Source organism: Puma concolor, chromosome A1 (assembly GCF_028749965.1).
Source record: "Puma concolor isolate L17-30 chromosome A1, mPumCon1.1.hap2, whole genome shotgun sequence".
NCBI lineage: Eukaryota > Metazoa > Chordata > Mammalia > Carnivora > Felidae > Puma > Puma concolor.
Genome location: NC_141667.1, coordinates 18,622,115 through 18,639,331, shown reverse-complemented (window position 1 = coordinate 18,639,331; position 17,217 = coordinate 18,622,115). Strand labels below are relative to the sequence as shown.

The window sequence follows — 17,217 nt, the reverse complement described above, 5'->3', positions numbered from 1 at the left end:
AAAAAGAGGAAGACAAACCAAGAAACATACTCTTAACTATAGAGAACTCACTGATGGCTGTTAGAGCAGAGTTAGGTGGGAGAATGGGTGAAATGGGTGACGGGGAGTAAGGAGGGCACTTGTGGCAGTGAGCACTGAGTGATGCATTACTGTATCACTGTATTGTACACCTTAAAGCAATATAACACTGTGTTACCTAAACTGGAGGTAAAATGAAATATATCTCACTGAGTTACATAAAGCATAAGGCATATTTTTATCATTTTATAGATAAAGAAAGGTCTAGAGAAGCAGTTCTCAAGACTTTTGTTCTTTTAATGAGACATACTTAAGTTATAAGAATGTTCAAATTTTCAACACATTTCAAAAAAACATTTTTATATTATTAGGTTGCAACACAGATAAAAAGTCAGTAAGTTGTCAACTCCTGACTATAAAAAAGCACACACATACACAAACAGAAAGTAAAGCTAAGTTTACTATACTTACAGCAGGAAAGTAGAATAACAATGTGAAGATTCTTATTAGTGCCTTGGAAGTATAGATACAAACATAGATGTTTTTTAATGTTCTAGCTCTTTGGTGTTCCGGGATGTGGGCTTCAGTGGTTTAAAGAAGATATTTACATAGGGAGAAGGAAGTGGTTGCAATTGACTAAAGTTTATAACAAACAGTGTGCAGGAAAAAGCATGAATCTTCAAGCAAGTCATTATAACTAAGCTGTTGTTTGAAAAGAAAATTGTTTGCTCAGGTAAGATAACTGATGTGCTAATAAAAGACTTGTTTGCCTAGATGGATAAACTCTTTGTCCAGATAAATTTGTTTATAGGAATTTCCTGAAGTAAACAGTACAATTATTAATTTACACCTTTATCTTTCTAGAAAGGAATGTTCTGGACAAATAATTATGTCAATTTGATACACATGATCTCAGTTCTCAATCCTGGTCATTAAGCTATGTATATTCCAGTGGTCTCATGTCAATATTCAAGGTTATAAATGATTCCCTTGATAAGAAATTGATGATATAACTTTCTGCCTCACTCAGGAAATGATATTGGAATCTAGATCATTGAGAGTGATGAATAACTCTAATTTTTAACATAAAATGAATTATTCACCAGTGTTATTTTAAATGAAAAGTGCTATTCTATCAAATTATTTATAAAAAAAAACTTAAAACACAATGATGTAATACTCTTTTTTAAGAACCATTGCCTGAGAAGCAAACCTAAATGCCAGTAAATTTGCATGCTAAAATTGAATTTCCTCTCTTCTAACACCAAAGGAAAGATCTGTTAGTAAGAATCTATTCCTACAATTATTATTGCTCCTTCTACATAAGAACCATGTACTTAAAAAAACCTGATTTCCTTTATATACATATATCAAAATAATTTAGTTTAAACACATGTGCATACGTACTTGCAGGTGCACAGATGCACATAAGAATTGTTGAAGCATAGTCTGGGTTTTGGAGTTTCAGTATGAGTTTAACCATGGATTAGGTGATTGACTAATTCACTTCTCCGAGAACACCATTTTTTTCTATCTTTAAAATTAGGGCATTGAAATCTATAATCTTTAAGGTTCCTTTTTTACCCTCATGATTTTATAAGGCTAGATTGTGCATGCGTGTGTGTGTGTGTGTGTGTGTGGTGTGTTTGAAAATTTTCAAATTCTGGAATTCTGTAGAATATGAGGTAGGACATGGTAGGTCACAAAAAAGTTTTGTTTTTATTTTAACAGCTTTATGGAAAAAAAACACTCCTTTTCCCTTTGGTGATTTCTTCACATTTTCTAGTTAACTATAAATTTAACATAAGGAATAATGCAGACAGACATTTTTAATGACCAATTAAGGTATCAGTTTTACTGATAGAAGCATTGCTTTTTCTGATGAGCAAAGTCTAGGTGTAGATAAATTGGTTTCCACGAATTTCCTCAATCAAAGTGTAACATATTTATTAGTTGCTACACGTGTCTAATGCCAGGTATAAATAGTAAAGCCTATTCTGACTGGTAATGTCACAGGACATTTGACAATAAGGTACATAGAATATATTATTGTTTACATTTGTATCATGAACCTCTCTCTAGAACTTCTTAATGTCCAGAATGGAAGATGGATGAATCCAGAAAAATAGTGTTTCCTTGTGTAGTCAAAAGTAGAGAAGCTTTTAGTACAGTGAATCTTTTAAAATGTTTCCTAGGACATTTAGTTCAGTTTGACAAATATTTACATAGCATTCAGTGTTGTAGATAATAATTCACATGTCATCCCAGAGTCCTGGAGTCCTAGATGGCCTGCCTTGGGATGCCTGTCCTTTATAAAACTATGCACCACTTTTCCAGGGAGTTTCAGTTCTTAACTGAAATAAGAAAAATGGGTTGCTTTCAACAATCTTTATAAAGATTTAAGAATGACATATGTGAAAAATCTTTTCAAGATGAAATGCTGTGAATATAAAGCCTGGGATATAAATCAAGAAGCAGAATACTTCTTCAATCTTCCTGAGCAAAATGATATCAACCTGGTGGTCCATTATCTGTGTCACCTGGAGCTTTTTGAGATGGAGACCTGTAAACACACATGATAAGTCTGCAATCTTTAAAAGGTCATTAATTAAGAAATGAGTAGAAATATTGAGGAGAAGTATGGCAACAAAGGATTATATTTAAGGCATAACAGCATGTTTGAGCTTTTTGTGACATATAAGAATGCAAACCAAATCACTAAAGCAACTGATATTTGCATGAATAAAGAAGAGAATTTTGAAAATTTAATTTCTCGTGTGGAACACAATTATTGTCAATCATCATAAAAAATATTGAGTGCCTTCTGTGTGTTTTGTGGGTCTAGATATTTGTTTTACACACATAGAGGACGATGCTATAATTATATGTCTTGTACATATTGAATTTCAATTACTGAAATGCAAGAGAGTTTCTACAGTATGTAATTTTTAGATAATGAGATCATTTTGAAAATACAATGTTTTCCTTCTCTGCAAATGATATAGCAGAATATATGACTTATTAATTTATGTTTTCACTCATCTGTTTTTCAGTTAGTTACTTGCTGTTTGGTACTCTTTGTTTTAGGCACTGAGAATATTACAAGATTCCTTTCCCTTGGGAATCTTATCCTTTTTTAAAAAAATTTTTTTGATGTTTATTTTTGACAGAGAAGAGCAAGTGCAAGTGGGGGAGGGACGGAGAGAGAGGGAGACAGAGAATCCAAAGCAGACTCCAGGCTCCGAGCTGTCAGCACAGAGCCTGATGTGGGGCTTGAACGCATGAACCGTGAGATCATGACCTGAGCCAGAGTCGGATCCTCAACCAACTGAGCCACCCAGGCGTCCTGAATCTTAACATTTGTAGTAGATTTTAGAGTTAAGACACTGGGTTGGCTTATCAGCTGTGACACTTCTGCATGTTTGCATTTCTGAAAAGGATGTGTCAGCTGTCAGTTTTCCAGAGGACCACTGGAAAAATTTTTGATCAAGGCAAAACTGAGTTTACAGCCATATCTCAGAGATATTGCTGGTTCAGTTCCATACCAGCACAGTAAAGTGAATATTGCAATAATGCGAGTCAAATAAAGGTTTTGGTTTCTTAGTGCATATAAAAGTTATGTTTATGCTGTAGTCTGTTAAGTGTGCGTGCAGTATCATTATGTCTAAGGAATGTACAGACCTTAGTTAAAAAATATTTTACTGCTTAATAATGCTAGCTATCTTGTGAGCTTTTAGCAAGTCCTAATCTCTTTACTGGTGGAGAGTCTTGATGTTGATAGCTGCTGACTGATCAGGGTGGTGGTTGTTGAAGGTTGGGGTAGCTGTGCCAATCTCTTAAAATAGGACAACAGTGAAGTTTCTGGCATCAATTGACTCTTCCTTTCACAAATAATTTCTCTGTAGCATGTGATGCTGTTCAACAGCATTTTAACCAGAGTAGAATTTCTTTCAAAATTGAGTCGTCTCAAACTCTGCCACTGCTTTATCAACTAAATTGTAATATTTTAAATCCTTTGTGGTTATTCCAGTAATATTCACAGCATCTTCACCAGAAGCATATTCCATCCAAAGAAAACACTTCCTTTGCTCACCTAGAGGAAGTAACTTCTCATCCATTAAAGTTTTATCATGAAATTGCAGCAACTCAGTCACATCTTCAGGCTCCATTTCTGATCTCGTTCTCTTGCATCTACACTTACTTCCTCCACTGAAGTCTCAAACCCCTCAAAGTTGTCCAGGAGGATTGGAGTCAGCTTCTTCCAAACTGCTATTAATGCTGACATTTTCATCTCTTTCCACGAATCACGAATATTCTTAATGACATCTATAATGGTGACTTGTTTCCAGAAGTTATTTAATTGACTTTGTTCATATCCATCATAGAAACCACTATCTATGGCAGCTGAAGCTTTGTGAAATGCATTTCTTAAATAACAATGCTTGAAAATCAAAATTACTCCTTGATTCATGGGCTACGGAATGGATGCTGTGTTAGCAGACATGAGAACAACATTAATCTCATTGTACATCTCCATCAGAGCTCTTGGGTAGCTAGGCGCATTGTCAGTGAGCAGTAATATTTTGAGAAGAATCTTTCCTGATCAGTAGATCTCAACGGTGGGTTTAAAATATTCAGTAAACCATGTTGTAAACAGATGTGTTGTCACCCAGGCTTTGTTGTTCCATTTATAGAGCAGACAGTATAGATTTAGCATAATTCTTCAGGGCCCTAGGACTTCCAGAATAATACACGCTCACTGCCTTCAACTGAAAGTCACCAGCTGCATTAGCCCCAGCAATATAGTCAGTTTGCCCTTTGAAGCCTTGAAGCCAGGCATTGACATTTCATCTCCAGCTGTGAAAGTTCTAGACGGTATCTTCGCCCAGTAGGAGGCTGTTTCATCTACATTGAACATTGGTTGTTTAGTGTAGCAACCTTCTTTGATTATCTGTGCTAGACCTTCTGGGTCACTTGCTGTAGGTTCTGCATCAGCACTTGCTGCTTCACCCTGAACCTGTATGTTCTGGAGATGGGCTTCTTTCCTTCAACCTCATAAACCTACCTCTGCTAACTTCAGACTTTTCTCCTGTAGTTTTCTTGTCTTTCTCAGCCTTCGTATAATTGAAGAGGGTTGGGGCCTTGCTCTGCATTGGGTTTTGGCTTAATGTTGGGAATGTTATGAATGGTTTGAGCTTCTATCCAGACCAGTCAAACCTTTTCCACATCATCGGAAAGGCTGTTTCCCTCATCGTTCTTGTGTTCACTGGACTGGTACTTTTCATTTCCTACAAGAACTTTTCCTTGGCATTCCCAACTTAGCTAATTTGTGTGATGCCAGAAGCCTAGCTTTTGGCCTATCTTGGTTTTTGTATGTGTTCTTCACTAAACTTAGTCATTTCTAGCTTTTGATTTAAAGTGAGAGATGTGTGACTCTTCCTTTCACTTGGATACTTAGTGGTCATTTTAAGATTAATAATTGGCTTAATTTCAGTATTGTTGCATCTGAGGGAATAGGGAGGCCTGAAGAGAGGGAGAGAGATGGGGGAATGATTGGTCAGTGGAGCAGTCAGATCACATACTGTGTTTATCACTTAAGTATGCCGTTTTATATGGGTACAGTTCATGGCACCCCAAAACAATTACAATAGTAACATCAAAGATTATGGATCACAAGTTAACATAACACATGTAATAGTAATGAAATTGTTTGAACTGTTAAAAGAATTACCAAAATATGATGCACAGACACAAAGTGAACCGATCCTGTTGGAAAATGGTGCCGATGGAATTGCTTAGTGCAGGGTTCTTGCAAACTGTCAACTTGTAAAACACACCATATATGCAAACGGCAATAACATGAAACACAATAAAATGATGTAGGCTTGTATGTAATTGGCTGCTACAAGGCATGTAATGTTAAATTTATGTGTCAATTTGGCAAGGCCACAGTGCCCAGACACGTTGACTTATGAATGTTGCTATAAAGGTATTTTAATGCAATTAACATTTTAATTAGGAGACTTTGAGTGAGCAGATTAGGCTCCATTATGTGGGTGGGCCTCACCCAAACAGTTAAAGAGTTTAAGAAAAAAGATTTTTCTCCTCCGAGGAAGGGGAAATTCTGCCAGCAGAATGCCTCTGGACTGGAATTGCAACATCATTCTTCCCTGGGTTTCTAGCCTAGCAGCCCATCCAGGACGTTTTAAGACTTGGCAGCCTTCCCAGTCACATGAGCCCACTTCTTAAAATAAATCTCTCTCTCTCTGTATATAAATACACATTCTATTGATTTTGTTTCTCTAGAGACCCTGACCAGTACAAGTGATAACACCATCTTGACGGAGGTTAAAGAACATCTTGGAAGGGAGAAATCAGGGACAGATATGTATAGCATTGCGTTAAAAATGATTTCTTAATCTGAATAATTTTAAACAAGTCCTGCAATTCAAGGGGCTTGTTTGGAATGGGAAGAGGTTATGGCTCAATAGCTCTGGATTGATGGAGGTATAGTCGAGGCAGGTACTGATAGGCCACTTGCTAGTCCCACTAGGTACATTATTTCAGTTGGTTCAAAGTCTTCAAGGAGGAAATATCTCCAGGAAGCAGCAGTGAAGTTATTTTGCCTAATCTCAGGGCTTTTTGTTGTTGCATAAAAACAGGGAAAAAAAGTTTTTCCAGAATTGTTTAGAACTAGGACAGGAAAGTATGTCATTTCACTTCTAAAGTTTATGTGCGTATACAAGATGTTCGAGAATAGAAGAGTCCAGCAAGACTTTGGCAGCAAGAATCCATTCGTGGTGGCCTCTTTGAAATCAATATAAGTATTTATTTCTGATATTGCAAAGGAGTCTCATTAGTGAATTACGTGCTGGGTCACAAGTCAGAAATCCCGGTTGCCAGTTCTGATTCCACGTCTCACTAACTGAAGGACTTAGTAAGTCTTTTAACATCTTTGAGTTTCCTGACTTTCTGTATGGGATCCTGGCCAGGATCTTATTCAATTTTAAAATCCTGTTATTTCCTGGATAAATAATAAAAAATGGAGATTATGTAGTAAGTATGAGATTCCTCAGAGGTTGTCTGATCAAATGATGATGGAAAAGAAAATTTGGGACACACTAGACAATAATAGATTTCTCAAGAAGTAGTGACTGAAGCATCTTGAATATAGAGATGATTATTTGAGGCTACCTTTATCATGATAGTTTAATCTACAGTGGTGTAGCCCTTCCATTGGCCACTATAAGTAAATAAGTAAGTAAATAGATATCAGGCTCCTGTGACTATGAAAATTTAGTCATTGAACGGATGAGCAGATCTTTGCAATTGGAAAAGTGATAGCGAATTCGAGTATTTCTGTGTGGTGGCATTCAAGTCAATATGCACACTATTATAGCTGCTCATAGGGACCCTGGGTGATCTTATTTAGAGATACTTTGTCACAGAGTCTAACATAGTTGCCAGAAGAGTTGAAAGTGTTTTAGAAACCATTTGCTTTATTTCTGTTACGTGATAAATACATATAGCCCTGTGATGCCTGCTATAAATAATGCACTTGTTTAGTAAAATTAGTGTTTCACAGCACTGCGTGTCCTTTTCCTTCACAGTTCGATGGCACTGGGATGGCAGGGAGTTCCTGCCACAGGTATCCGCTGCTGCCTGTGCTATCATCGGTCTCCAGCAGTGGTTCTGTTAATTATCTTGCGATAGTGTCTGAGGCAGAGAGCAATCTCTCCTAAAGAGCGGACAGATTTAAAGAGGCAGAATTAATGAAAATTGATTCACACATTCTGTCATGCAGAGGTCTGCTGGGAGCCTTTCTCTCATATCCCCCTCCCCATTTCGTGATGTTGTACAACATGGTACAGGTGGGAATCCCTACCTTGGGATACTAATTACGGAGCTTGAATGGGATTAGCCACAGTGATTGGCAGTGTAATGCATGAAAGGATTTTAAAATTTACTTCATTTAAGGGATTTCGTGAGGGACCAATTCTTTCTTCTGACTTTTATAAGTGGTTATTGAGAAGTTGACAAAGCTGAAAATCCAAGGTCACTAAGGATTATTGGAAAACCTACAAACGAATTATAAATTTTAGTAGTTAATTGTTCAAAATTGTGTACCTGAAAAAGGCATGTGGAGTACTGGAAAGATAAATAACAGATAGATAAATATATCAGTATATGTTGGTGGTTTTTATTTATTGTTATTTTTTAAGTTTATTTATTTTGAGAGAAAGAGCGTGGACACATGCACGCACAAACGCATGGGTGTAGGAGGGGCAGAAAGAGAGTGAGAGAGAGAATCCCAAGCAGGCTTCTCACTGTTCGTGCAGAGCCCCACATGCGGCTCAATCTCACAAACCATGAGATCCTGCCCTGAGCTGAAATCAACAGTCGGATGCTTTTTAAAAATTTTTTTTAATTTTTTTTTTTTTTTTTTTTTGAGAGAGGGTGCATGAACAGGGGAGGGCCAGAGGGAGAGGGAGAGGGAGCCACTGAATCCGAAGCAGGCTCCAGGCTCTGAGCTGTCAGCACAGAGCCCGATGCGGGGCTTGAACTCACGAACCATGAGATCACGACCTGAGGTGAAATCAGACGCTTAACCGACTGAGCCACTCAGGTGTCCCAGTAGTTTTTATTATTTCATTTTATTTTATTTTTTAAATGTTTATTTATTTTTGAGAGGAGAGACAGAGACAGAGAGTGAGCGAGCAGGAGCATGAGCAGGGCAGAGAGAGAGGGGGACAGAATATCTGAAGTGAGTTCTCTGCTGACAGCAGACAGCCTGATGAGAGGCTTGAACTCAGGAACTGTGAGATCATGACCTGAGCCAGTCTGAATACTTAACTGACTGAGCCACGCAGGCATCCCAGTTTTTAATTGTTTTAATGAAAGATTGTGTGTTTTGGAATTTATACTTGAACATACAAAAATAGCAGATTTTTAATCTGAAAATTAATTTAATTAATAAGGTATTTAATAAGACAACTTGATAATCACCAAGACCTTTTTATACTACTCATAACTAACCATTACCAATTTCTTCCGAAAAGTGAAACAATATGACCGTGAATCAGTATGACTGTGAATCAAAGTGATCTAATCCTGAACGCTAGGGGTTATGTTTTCTTCACCAAGGAAATAGTTGATATAAATTCTAAGCTGCTGTAACAACGGCAACAACAACAAAAAACCCCACCAAAACAGTTAAGCAAGATAAATACTCTCCTGCAGGTCTCCAATTTGAAGATTTAAACAGCGTAAATAATACCTTAGATACAGCCGTTCCAAAGAGTGTGGTCCAGGGCTCACGGTGTGCTGTCTTCATCTTCTCCTGTGGTCTGGGAGACCAGATCCTACCCTCCATCCTGCGGGGAGAAGAGAAGTTACATGTGGGAGTATCCCCCCTCCAGGAAGGAAGGAGGCATGCTTTCTGGATTTTAAAAGCAGGACCCTAAGGGCACATATCACCTTTGTTTCTCCACTGTTAATCATTAGCCAAGTGCTGCTGCCCAGTGAAATGCCCACTTTGATGGAGGAAGCAGAGGAAGGATATCAGAGAAGAGACAGCATCAATAGGAAATGGAAAAAGCAAGTAAGATGAACAATTAGAATCAGCAAGTTGAAAGACTTAATAATGGCCTGAGTGTTAAGAATTCTCATGATTTCACATTTGATACATTAAGAATCCTAATAAGAATTAGAAATTTAATATGGAACATAAATAATGATTTGGATAAAAAACAAGTCCTATGAAGTCTTTTTTTTTTTTTTTTTTACATATTTAACAGATGTTGAGCATAGTATTTTAGATAAAATGTGAAATAAGTATAGGAAGAAATAAGGAATGATAGTAAATACAAATATAATGATATGTCATATTTATCTTTTGTATTTATCTTCTCAAGTATTCTTTGTTCTTCAAGTTGACGGAAATATGTCATTCCTTATAACAAAATGAAGATTTCTAAAGCGAATTTATACCTCCTTGAATGTTACAAATATAATGTGTAGCCCTGTTACCATTATCACATAAAAGTGTTTTGATCAGTGTTTGCTATCGTAACATGTGCTTATTCTTTCCAGAAACATGTCTAAACCTCTGAACATTTGTAAAAATGCTGTTAGGAACTTTGAGCAGTACACCGGGAAATACGACAGTCAGGACTCATTACTTCAGGCCACTTAACAATCTGTCATTTTATTTATTTTTTTTTAACTTTTTTTTTTTTTTTTAATTTTTGAGACAGGGAGAGACAGAGCATGAACACGGGAGGGTCAGAGAGAGGGAGACACAGAATCTGAAACAGGCTCCAGGCTCTGAGCGGTCAGCACAGAGCCCGACGCGGGGCTCGAACTCACGGACCGTGAGATCGTGACCTGAGCCGAAGTCAGCTGCTTAGCCGACTGAGCCACCCAGGCGCCCCAACAATCTGTCATTTTAAAATAAGGGATTTTTCAGATGAGATTTACAGCATCAAGTTTTCTGAAGGAAGTATTAGTGGCATTATTCAGGTCAAGAATTACAGTCTAATAAAAGCAAAGATGTTCTATTACTTTATAGATACGTTGCATCCGTTTTTGGCACTTCTAACTTGCTTATCCAAAAACATAGCGTAACAATTTAGGACAGATTAAAAGTGTTATATTATTTGATACTGTTTGTAGGCTACACATGAACAGGTATATACACAAAAAGTGGAAGCAAAAAAAAAAAAAAAAGCCTTAAGGCTTTATAAATACAATCTTACTGAATTCCCTGTGTTTATATTTGGCTAATCAAAGTTTAAAAAATATAAACCTTGACAGTATCCTATGCTTAATACAAAAGGGGAATGACATCAACATTGTTCTGAATAAAAATAGATAAAAACTTTTGTTTCTAGCAAGTGGTTTTATTCCATAAATTAATATCTATTGGCTTTACTTTTTAAATTTTATTTTATCTGGTCTTTAAAAAAATTTTTTTTTCCAACGTTTTTTATTTATTTTTGGGACAGAGAGAGACAGAGCGTGAACGGGGGAGGGGCAGAGAGAGAGGGAGACACAGAATCAGAAACAGGCTCCAGGCTCCAAGCCATCAGCCCAGAGCCCGACGCGGGGCTCGAACTCACGGACCGCGAGACCGTGACCTGGCTGAAGTCGGACGCTCAACCGACTGCGCCACCCAGGCGCCCCTCTGGTCTTTAATATATTTGGAATAAAAGGGATTGAATTATACTGGTAGTTTTTAAGATAGCCATGACTCAGAATGGTACAATTTGCATTTATACATCCTTGCAAACTGGAGTTCCGCACTGAAAAACATGTGAAATAAGGGTTTGTTAGCTTTTCCTGAAAGTACTGTTGTTTGGGGGAATTCATATTTCCATGTGTACCCCTGACTTTGTTTATCTCTGAAGCAAAGAAAATAGGTAGTTCTCTCTTCAAAGTAACCTGATGTGGAGATTGGGAAAAGGGAACAGATTAGATACTCTTCAGTATAGTGCTTATAAGGGCACAAATGTAGAATTTTGAGGTAGAATCCGTTGTAGCTACAGAAATATATATTTGTAGCTACATGAATCTATTATTTGTAGCTATAGGAATATATGAAGGCCAGGTTTTCAAACTCACACATTGTTTCTATTTATGCTGTTCTTAGTCCTATGAAAACATATCCCTTGATTATAACTAGTTAATGCATTGAAACCACTTAGAAGTAACAATTCCAAAAGACATTGATAGAGAGAAAGAAGTAATAATTGCTTTTCATAACTTTTATATTCCATAGCATGCATGTGTATCCAATCACATTGGTTTAATAAAGTTAGATATTAGCGTTGAGAAGAGGAGGACGATGCCTTTATGGTTTTGTTCTTTGGAGCAAAAAGTGTCAGGATGACTGATGTAGGTTGAAGCTGTCAGAGAATGGACTAAGGGGTGGGAGGTGAGTAGAGTTTAGAAGCACCAAGACCTTCATTTTACTTTAGCACTCCCTGCTTCTCTCCCTCTGCCCCCAACACACACACTTAATGACGAGGATGTGGCTTCCCTGATGCATACTGGATCAGGAACTAAGTACACCCGACATCTCTCACGCTCACTCAATTGGGAGGACTCTATAGCAGAATGCTTCTTTCCAATATCTGAAAAATCATACTCAATACCCAAATAAAAATGTTACTTGGTAATTTATTCTGTTTCATATCTTTTTTTTTTTTTTTCAGGGCACTATGCTATGAAATCATTTAACTAACTTCTGTAATTCTCATCACCGATTTAACCCATCCCCCCACTAATCTCCCCTCTGGTAATCATCAGTTTGTTCTCTTAAATTAAGAGTCTGTTCTTGGTTTCTCTGTCTGTGTGTCTCTTTCTCTCTTATGTTTTCCCTTTTCTAGTTTTTTTTTTCTTAAATTCCACATATGAGTGAAATCATGTGGTATTTGTCTTTCTCTGACAGACTTATTTCACTTAGCATCATACTATCTAGCTCCATCTATGTTGTTGGAAATGGCAAGATTTCATTCTTGTTGAATACTTTGGTTTCTTGTTAAATTTTTTAAAAATTTATTTATTTTTGAAAGAGACAGAGGTAGTGTGAGTGGGGGAGGGAATGATAGGGAGAGAGAGAATCCCAAGCAGGCTCCATGCTTCTAGTGTAGAGCCTGATGTGGGGCTCAAACCCACAAAACTGTGAGATCATGACCTGAGCCAAAACCAAGAGTCAGACACTTAACTGATTGAGTTCCCAGGCGCCCCTCTGGTTTCTCTTCAGATCGAATAAATATTTCACTTTTTTATGGCTGAATAATATTCCGTTGAGCGTGTGTGTGTGTGTGTGTGTGTGTGTGTGTGTGTGTGTGTGTGTGTATATACCACATCTTTATCCATTCATCAGTTGATGGATACTTGGGCTGCTTCTGTATTTTGGCTATTGTGAATAATGCCGCTTATAAACATTAGGGGTGCATGTTCCCCCTTTGAATTAGTGTTCTTATATTATTTGGGTAAATATGTAGTAGTGCGATTCCTGGAACCTAAGTTCTATTTTTAACTTTATTTTTTAGTCATAAAATATAATGTATTTTAATTTACTAGTTTAAGATGTAACAACATTCTTACGAAATTTTTGTAATCATTTGGGTAATTAATTAATGTAACATTGCTTTAGTTTTAGTTCCTTTACCATGCGATGACATTACTGATAAAGAAATTATCTGATTAATTGAGAAATTCTTTTACTATTTTTAAAAAGTATTAGTTCTGTTTTCTACTCTTAACATTTTTTTTTGCTTATAAAGAAGACTACCATAATTTTTTTTTGAATATGAAATTCATTGTCATATTGGTTTCCATACAACACCCGGTGCTCATCCCAACAGGTTCCCTCCTCAATGCCTCACCCACTTTCCCCTCCCTCCCATCCCCCCATCAACCCTCAGTTCATTCTCAGTTTTTAAGAGTCTCTTATGGTTTGGCTCCCTCCCTCTCTAACTTTCCCCCCCCTTCCCCTCCCCCATGGTCTTCTGTTAAGTTTCTCAGGATCCACATAAGAGTGAAAACATATGGTATCTGTCTTTCTTTGCCTGACTTATTTCACTTAGCATATCACTCTCTAGTTCCATCCACATTGCTACAAAAGGCCATATTTCATTCTTTCTCATTGCCAAGTCATATTCCATTGTGTATATAAATCACACCTTCTTTATCCATTCATCAGTTGATGGACATTCAGGCTCTTTCAAAAGAAGACTACCATAATTTGATCATTTATTTTGTTAATGTTAAAGTGTGCCTTAAAGGTTACTATTTCAGCAATTCACTTTCATTTTTAGGGCTTCTATTAGTTTTCAATTTGCTGCTGTAACGAATTCCCACCAAACTGGCTTAACCCAATGCAAACTGAGTTTTTTTATAGTTCTGCAGGTTAGGAAGTTGAGGTGGGTCTCACTGGGTGAAGTCAAGATGTTGGCAGGGCTGCTTTCCTTCTGGGGCTGTAGGGGTGAACCTGTTCCCTTGCTTTCCCACTCAGACGGGGCTTCCGCATCCCTGCGCTCACGGCCCTCTTCCTTTATCTTCCAGGCCGGAAATCCTGCCTGTGTCTGTCCGAGCTCCATGCTCACATCTTTTCTCTTGTTCTCCCTGTTCTGCCTCACTGCCCACTTGCAAGGACCCTTGTGATGAGATTGCCTTGACTAGATAATCTAAGACGATCACCCCGTTATGAAGTCCTTAACTTGATCGGGTATATCAAAGTGTCAGGAAAAAGACATTCAATACATACCTTGACTTAATTAATCAAAATAGAATTTGGAAGGTTTTTTTTTAAAACATCAAACAATAATGTGATGGAAAAATTTTGGATATTATATTTGAAGTCAGTGGTTTTTATTTTTTATTTATTTTTTTACAAATTTAATGGCAAAAAGAAAATAATTCCTGCTAATGATACATTGCATATGTTGGACTTATAATGGAATAAAGAATTTTCTTGCCTCTTCTACATAAAAGGAATTTCCTTCAGCACATTTCATTAGATACAGTAGTATTAAGTTGGTACCATTATTTTTCCAAATTACAAGCTGAGATTGAAAGCAGTTAACTTGCCCACGTTAATAATACTTAATTAAGAATTAGGTCTGTATTTGCAAATTAAGTGTTTTTAGTAAAGTTTCAAATATATATAATCTTTCACTTCTTCATAAGCTTTTCCACCTTCAAAACCTTTCAGCATAAGTATGCTTTATTTTTCTAATTGTTTTAAAATAGTTAAAAATTGGAGAAGAATATTATCTTAGAACAAAACTTAAACTTCAGCCCACATAGGATTTGCTGAAAACCTCAGAATTTATCATTGTCTCCATGGATTAGCCTTATAAAGTTGAATGATTTATAGCTGATAAGTTCTCTGTGACCTATCAGTCACAGGAAATGAGCATAGAAAAACACCAAATGCTCCCAAATAAATACCACATTTTGAATAAAAACTAGTACATATAACAATAGGATGAATTAGTATCCATAATGAAAAATGATATTAGAAAGCTGTACTTAAAGCAGATGAACATAAGGGAAGGAAAGGAAAAATAGGATAAAAACAGAGAGGGAAGCAAACCATAAGAAATTCTTAAATACATAGACTCTCTTAAATACAGACAGTTGCTGTAGGGATGGTGGGGGGGGGGGAATGCACTAAATGGGTGAGGGGCATTAAGGAGGGCACTTGTTAGGATGAGCACTGGGTGTTGTATGTAAGTGATGAATCACTAAGTTCTACTCCTGAAACTAATACTACACTATATGTTAACTAACTTGAAGAAAGAAAGAAAGAAAGAAAGAAAGCAAGCAAGCAAGCAAGCAAGAAAGCAAGCTGTACTAGGAAACTTTGATTTTAGATATGTCACACGTTAAATATTTTGTGTCTGAAAATTAGTGACTATAAAAGCAGAATGAGTAAAAGTAACTGATTTAAGGAACATGAAACACAAAGGACATTAGAAAATGTGCTAAATCCCTACCTTGGATTCAGATTTGCTTGTGCTTCCAGACAGATCTAACGTCATACCCCATGTTTTCTGGTAGAGATTATCCTCTGTAACTGAAGCAGAAAAGAAAACACAAAAAAACAAAATGTGAGTTAAAGCATAAGGGGTATTTATATTCACATTGTAAAGATGAGTCCTATGGGTCCTATTTTCCTTCTGCTCTCTGCAGCTGATATTAGAGGGTCTCAAGTAGCATGACACGATTTAAATATTCATGTAGATGGAGAACTGGTCACTACAAACTCCTAAGCAGTTTCTTTGACTTCTGTCTTCTCCCCCCATTCTGTTATCCACGTGGCTGCAGACCTGTGCAGCTGCTGTTACTCAAGTGCCCTCCACTTCTGTGTTCTTCTTCCCTCCTCCTCTTTCCCTGGATGATTCTGCTCCTTCAGGTCTCACCCTGGATTCCCAAAATCTAGATCCCATAATTTTTTTTTCTTCCCATCATCTGGAATACTCCTCTGGTTCTTGCCTCTTCACTTACCTAAATCATCCACTAGTGTGTGTCTCTGTGAATTCCGAGACACTGTTTTGAGTTGTTACCCTAGTTTCTAGAACAAGCTACAACAAATATTCACTTAGCAAACTCACGGACATCCCCCTCTTGTCACTGATGCACAGTGCAGTGACTTTACTAGTCAAATTTCTAAAAACGTTCACATTATTTGCTGGCATATATTTTTTTGTTTTTTTTCTGATTCAGTTGCTTCCATAAAATGGTTCTCATTATTTTGGTTTTGGTTTGGTAATGGATGGTTGCTAGGTTATTTTTGTCACTGAAATTACAAATCATATTCAGTGCTTTTTTTTTTTTTTTTTTTTTGCGCCTGAACAGGGACCTGATCCCTGGACCAGTGCTTTTGACCTCAGATAGTCAGTCTGGGTGATTGTATTTGAATCAAGCATCATGGGCGTAGGGACTCCTTAGTAATCTACTTGAATTTTATAAAAAGAACGTATGGATGATGGTAAACAGCTGTTCCCCTTTTCATTAAGAAGAACAAATGAGAAGATATGCATAATCGCAAGAGACAGGATTCAAGTTAGTTAATAGGGATTTTGATTGCTCTTTTGTTTGCAAAATAAATTGTTGCTGAAGATTTATAAGAACTAAGAGAATACTAGTGTTTCTTAAAGTGAAAATTTAAGAATTTTAGGACCAAGGGGAATTAATCCATGAGACTTCTGTTTGACTGCAAACATATAGATTTCAGCCATGTCTATGGCTTTCTATTCCTTCTGTTTCAACTTTACTCTGGTACCCCACATTATGCTTCTAATAGCAGTTGGCTTCTCCACTTCCTCCTATTCCACGTGTTCAACAGATAGTGTAAAAAAAAAAAGCCATTTGTTTTTCTTTTCAAGCATTTTAAATCATCCCCCTGCTACAAGTGTTCTATTGCCTTTGCTTTGCATTTAGAATAAAACCCACACTCCTCAGCAAGGCCCACGAAATTCAACGCGATCTCTTTATTTCACACACTTATCTCCTGTCTTACGTCTTCACTCCATATTTTCAACGCCCTGAATTTGGTTCTCTTCCTTGAATTTATCACTCTTGTTCATATTTTAGAGTCTTTGTAATTGATACTTATTCTGCCTGAACGTGCACCCCTAGGTTTTCACATGCTCGGCTCTTTCTTTTCAGTCTGGTCTTTGCCAA

General features: G+C 37.0%; 1 protein-coding gene and 1 long non-coding RNA gene across 3 annotated transcripts in view; one reads left to right on the top strand and one right to left on the bottom strand.

Annotated features, from left to right (window-relative positions):
- The window catches only part of CDH12 (cadherin 12), a 1,063,313-nt gene that overhangs the window by 90,318 nt on the left and 955,778 nt on the right, over positions 1-17,217 (top strand). The window lies entirely within an intron of this gene.
- Positions 7,498-15,630, bottom strand: LOC147584041 (uncharacterized). The gene is made up of 3 exons (XR_015255108.1): positions 15,528-15,630; positions 9,296-9,392; positions 7,498-7,756 (listed from the first exon to the last, which is right to left on the bottom strand). It is a non-coding gene; the product is annotated as an uncharacterized LOC147584041 (long non-coding RNA).